The 5,934-nt window shown below is 40.3% G+C and overlaps 1 non-coding gene across 1 annotated transcript; it reads right to left on the reverse strand.

The window, feature by feature from the left end:
• Positions 1-4,072: 4,072 nt before the first annotated feature.
• Positions 4,073-4,180, reverse strand: LOC112084974. The gene has a single exon (XR_002898620.1). It is a non-coding gene; the product is annotated as a small nucleolar RNA R71 (small nucleolar RNA).
• Positions 4,181-5,934: the final 1,754 nt, after the last annotated feature.

Below are 5,934 nucleotides of genomic sequence, written 5' to 3' on the forward strand. Positions count from 1 at the left end.
TCGAATCCGAATCCAGCGAAGGTGGATCTCCGCTTCGCCCTCCTTCTCCTATGCCATCGCCTCCTTCCATCGCGCGCCCTTCTGTGCCAAGGTGAGGACTTTGTGCTTCACCCTCTCTTCATTCTTGTCCATGGTAGTTAGTCTTCTCTTAGGTCAAGTACTAGATCTGTGTGTTAGGGTTTTAGATTGTTAGGACCTGGATCTTTGTTGATTGCATGTTGATGATTGCTGGTTGTTGGTGGAACCTTAATGACTAAAACTGAATTTGGATCTAAGCTATGAAACCCTAAAAATACGGATTGATTGTGTGTGATCTGGATTTACCCTGTTTAAGATAGACTAGGTTGTGTGATATAGAACTGCTAGGTCCCCAACCCCTTCTGTGGTGATTGGGCAGTGTTGTTTCCTGGACTAGTGGCTGGATTGGGCTAGTTCAACGGTGGGAGAAGGTACACCGATCTTTCCGGAGTCTATATGACTGGAGGCCTGTCTGTGTGACCACCTGTGACCCTTTCTGTGTGATTGGGGGGTGTCCCTTTCTGGAGTGATTGGGACGACAGAGAGACCTTACTTGTTGAGATCCTTTTCTGTCGTGAATGGATGACCCCTTTCTGTGGTGATTGGGTGGGTGGAGTGACATTGTCGATAAGACGGTGATGCTCCCCTCAATGGGTTAAGGTTTCTCTGCAACTTGGTAGTTGATTGTAGGGTTACCCTTGTTTGCTAGCTTGACTTAGGATTAATCTATCTGCTGTGTTCATGTTTGTTAGATGGTGTTGTGGGTCTCCTTAAGGTCTATCCTCGCTGAGTAATCTCAAATTTCTCACCCCTCCTCCTTCCTTGCTTTTATTTTCAGGTAGATCAGCTATGTCTATGTTGTTGATTGCTACCTGGGCGTTTTCGAACCTGGCAGACCTGAGGCTCACCAACTGGACCAAATCAGGCGTCTGACCGAATGCGGTTAGATGGCTAATCTAACATGCCCTATTTCATTTCCTCTCTAGGAAACCTGGGATAGGGATGTTACAAATCATCAAGAACATGGATATTTTGAAGCGTCAATTGATTATCAAAGTAGTCAAGTTCAGGGTAAAGATCAGAATAGGATGCATGATATGGTTACTGATGCATTTCATGAAACACATGCTGATATTGTTGAGGAGCCCAATGCAGATGCGAAACGCTTTTATGATATGTTAAACGCAGCAAAATAGCCTCTTTACAAGGGATGTAGAGAAGGTTTATCTAAATTATCATTAGCAGCTCGGATGATGACAATAAAAACTGATCACAATCCATCTGAAGTTTGCATGAACGATTAGGCAGATCTTATTAAAGAGTATTTGCCAGATGATAATTTGGCTGCTGGAACGTATTATTAAATTCAGAAGTTGGTTTTTAGTCTTGGATTACCTTCTGAGATGATTGATGTATGTGTTGATAATTGTATGCTTTTTGGGACTGGTGATAAGAAGCTTCAAGAATGCTGTTTCTGCCAAAACCCAAGATACAAACCGCAAATTGCTGGACGTAAGAAGATTCTGTACCAACAAATGTGGTATTTACTATAACTGATAGGTTAAAAAGACTATATCAATCTGAACAGACAGCTGCATCGATGAGATGGCATGCAGAACATTCACAAACATATGGCAAAATGACTCACCTTTCTGACAGGAAATCTTAGAAACATTTTAACACCGTACATCCAGACTTTGCTAGATCTAAGCAAAATGTTTATCTTGGTCTTTTCACTGACGGGTTTAGTCCATTTGGCATGTCTGGTAGGCAATATTCTTTATGGCCTGTGATCCTTACGCCATATAACCTTCCTCCAGATATATGCATTGATAACACCGTATTTTGATCACTTTTATGGATCATAATTATGTATTATGCATGTGTTTTAACTCTGTTTTCAATGGTTTTTGAAGTGTTTTGAATGTTTTAGAGTTTCAAAAGACTTTTTAGGAAACTTGGGCAAAAGATATGCAATTTGGAACAAATGAGCAATTTTGGATAAATGCAGACCGTCAGAAGTATGACAAGCGATGAAGACCTTCTCACCGTCTTATCACCCCCAAAATTTGTGACAACATAGAGGATCCAATCAGATTTCTAACGCACTTGTTTTGGAGTCAATCTAACGGTTAGATCTTCAGATACACCCGATGCAAGAATGACATAAAATGCAGTTCCGGAAGAGAGCCACGAGCCGGGACCGCGGCCAACACCTATTTCCCCGCGTGTAGGACCATCACGACCGCGGCCAGACAACGTTTACTTTCCAGACAACTTAGTTAAAGCCCAGATCAATTTCTTTCATTATTTTTGAAGCCCTAAGTGTCCAGGACAACTCCAGAAGCTATAAATATCCTCTTTAGGTCATTCTAAAGAGAGAAGACGAATATAAACCGAAAATTTAGACAGAAAGAGAGAGAGAGTTCGTGTGGGTGCTTCAAAAACCCTAGGAGGCCGCCGCCTTTGAAGGAGGAGCCGTCGAGGAGAGCATCATCGCGCCTCCATCTGCGATTCCGTTCTTCGTTTTTCTTTCCTGTTTTCTTTAATTTCCTGCAACTTTCAATACCCTGTGATCATTGTTTACAATATGTTTGAGTAGTTCCCCAGTTGGGTTTAAAGGGATTTTTCAAAGGGAATTTCGTGTGTCTCTGCTTATGAATCGATAGATTTAAGATTTATAATCTTCTAGATGTTCTTCGTTTCCCTTTGATTTTACTGCGTGATTCTTTGCTGGCCACTTAGAAGCCAATCTGATATGATATGTTGCGAAAGCTTTCAGTGATTGTCTGAACTAGGGTGAAATGAGCAGTTCTTCTATAGGAGTGGAAACCTACCTGTAGTTGAGTTGTGAATGTTGATGAGTCTTGTTCTGCTATTGCATCTTCTCCCTTCTAGGATCAGAGTGGAAACCTACTGATCAGGGTTGCGAGAGATAGTTGTTTAGTGCTGCGAAAGTAGGCTATTCATACTTCTGTGCCTCGAGTCTAGAACATACGTAGTTGATTACCTTTATCACTTGTCTAAAATCGACATAGCCTAGTCCATGTATCCCTGCGATACCCTTGAGCCCAGCGTTTTTTTTTTCCATCGTTTACAACCTTTGCTTCTTATTCGATTTTTCTTGCTTTCAATTCGCCTTTGATTTATTTGCTTATTACTTGCTTTCATTTTTAACTTCTTTCACTTGTTTAGCTTTCTAGTTTAGATTTAGTGACAACCAAAACCCAAAACCAAAACCCAAATTGTTTAGTTCTAATCTGATTTAAGCATTGCCGTGAATTCGTACTGAAACAACTAAGTCTCTGTGGATCGATACCCAAAGTACTACAGCGCACATATGTGCACTTGCAGACATTTAGGGGTTATAAATTTAAAACCTGAAGCTTATTAGAATGAACCAATACCCTGTTTACAATCACATCAAGTTTTTGGCGCCGTTGCCGGGGACTTTGATTTGTTTCGTTGTGAATCCCAGCTTAAATCCATTAGAACACTTTTACTTTTACTTTTTCTTTTGAAAATTTTCAGGTTTCTCTACAATGGGAGACCGGGAACATGTTCCCAGGATTCTTGGTGATCCACCATATCGTGTGGATGGTGAACCAAGCGACGATGACCTGACTGATGATGAGTTTGAAGAACCGATCTATGATGACAATGAGCTAATCAGATCGACAAAGCATGAAGATAATAATGAACTGATTGGAAGTTTCAATTCACTCGAGAAGTTCTTGGCAGATCGAAGAGCTATTCAACCAGCCTTACTAGAGGATGGCAAAACCAAAATTAAGGTACCCTATATCCATTTAGTTCAACAAAATCAATTCCATGGTTATTCATCCGAACACCCGATGGACCATATCAAGACGTTCGAAGAATTATGTGCAACCATTATAGCAAATGGGGATTACCGCAAGTCGAGTCTTTTCCCATTCTCTTTGAGAGACAATGCCAGCAAATGGCTAAAATCTGTAGAACCTACTTCACTAAAAACGTGGGCAGCGTGTAGAAAGGCTTTCCTAAATCGTTTTTACACTAGAAATCGTTCAAATCTCTTAAGGAACAAGATAAGAACTTTTAAACAAAAAGAAGATGAAGATCTTTTAGATACTTGGGAAAGATTTAGGGAATACCAAAGAGATTGTCTACACCACGGATATACCGACGAATACCTGATGAGAATCTTCTATCGAGGCATAACTCCAGAGTTACGACACCCTTTCGACACAGCAAGTAATGGAGACTTCTCAACTAGATTTGTAGAAGATGCTCGTGTTTTCATCAACAATTTCGCAAACAGCATCCGTAATCAAGCAACCTTTGGTAATTCTACACTTCCTGAGAAGAAAGAAGAGATTTCGGAAGTTATGAAGTATCTCCATCACATAATGAGTAAACTTGGATTGCAACAACCAAACAAGGTACACAATACATGTAACTTTGATGGTTGGGACAACCCAATGGATTATTATGATCAAGAGATGATGAACACTGCAGAAGTCTATCAAATCCAAGATTTCCCATTCCTTTCTGATCACCGCGGGTCCATTCTTCCAGACCGCGGGAAAATACACTTTCACCACGGTCGAGATAATGCTGATCGCGGCCAAGAGCCATTCTACCACGGTCGCGTGGCATACGACCGCGGGAAACCGTCTTCTGAACTTGTCTGGAAACCACCTTCCGAAACTATCTGGGCTATTCAATCTAATTCCAATCCCTATCCTAGTTTTCCCTCTTATGAAGCTGAAAATCTAAACAAAAGAATTCTAGAGCTTGAACAATCTAGGTCTATAGAAATTAGTGATCTTAGATCTGAACTAAAAACGATGCAAGAAAATTTCAATGAAAAATTTTCCACCCTCCTTAGTCTGATGATCAAAACTAATTCTAGAAACATAGAAAATTCTGAAGAGGAGCCAAGTGAAAATTCTTTCGAAACCTCAAGCACAGCAGATCCTTCCGATCATGTGAAAGCTATCACACTTAGGAGTGGATTAGCTTACAAAGAGCCTGAATTTCCTAAAGATCCCAAAGTTGAGGAAAAGGGTAAGGAAAATGAAAAATAAAGAGAAAGAATCACGGTCGAAGACGTTGAGAAAGAAGTGGTAGAGAGAAGGATGGAGAAGAAGTAAGAGAAGATACATCTTGTGAAATCCTTGGAGAAGACCCGATTCCACCTCCACCAACTCGTGTCTACAAACCTAAACCTCCATATCCTAGAGCCTTAAGAGCCCCGAAAAAGGAGAAAGAAAAAGCTAAACTGAAAGAGCTAATCGATCAATTAAATGTGAGATTACCTTTCGTGGAAGCTTGTGCCATGATTCCCGCTTTAAGAAAATACATGAAGGGTATTCTAAAAAATTCTTTAACCCTTGAAGAAGGTGTTATGATGATAACCCATGAATATAGTTCTATCCTGCAAAGCCGAATCCCTGAAAAGAAAAACGATCCTTGAAGCTTCGTACTTTCATGCAACATCAATGATATGGCTTTTGAGCGTGCTCTCTGTGATTTAGGATCTAGCATAAACATGATGCCTCTTTCAGTAGCAAAACGTTTAGGACACCACACTTTCCAGCCTACGAAAATTTCCTTAGTATTAGCTGATCGTTCTGTTAGACAACCCGTAGGTATCTGATAACACCGGATTTTGACCATTTTTATGGATCATTTTAATATCTTTTACAGGTGTTTTTACTCCATTTTCAAAGGTTTTCAAAGGATTTCTATGTTTCCGGATTTTAAAAGACTTTTCGGGTAATTTGGGATAAAGAGGCATAAAATGGAACAAAAAGACTCTTTTGGATAAATGCAGACCGTCATAACTCTCATGGAGAGACGAAGACCTTCTCACCGTCTGATCACCCTCAAAATTGGAAAACATATAGAAGAATCAACCAGCTTTCATAT

This window comes from Eutrema salsugineum, unplaced genomic scaffold (assembly GCF_000478725.1).
Source record: "Eutrema salsugineum unplaced genomic scaffold, Eutsalg1_0 scaffold_4, whole genome shotgun sequence".
Taxonomy (NCBI): domain Eukaryota; kingdom Viridiplantae; phylum Streptophyta; class Magnoliopsida; order Brassicales; family Brassicaceae; genus Eutrema; species Eutrema salsugineum.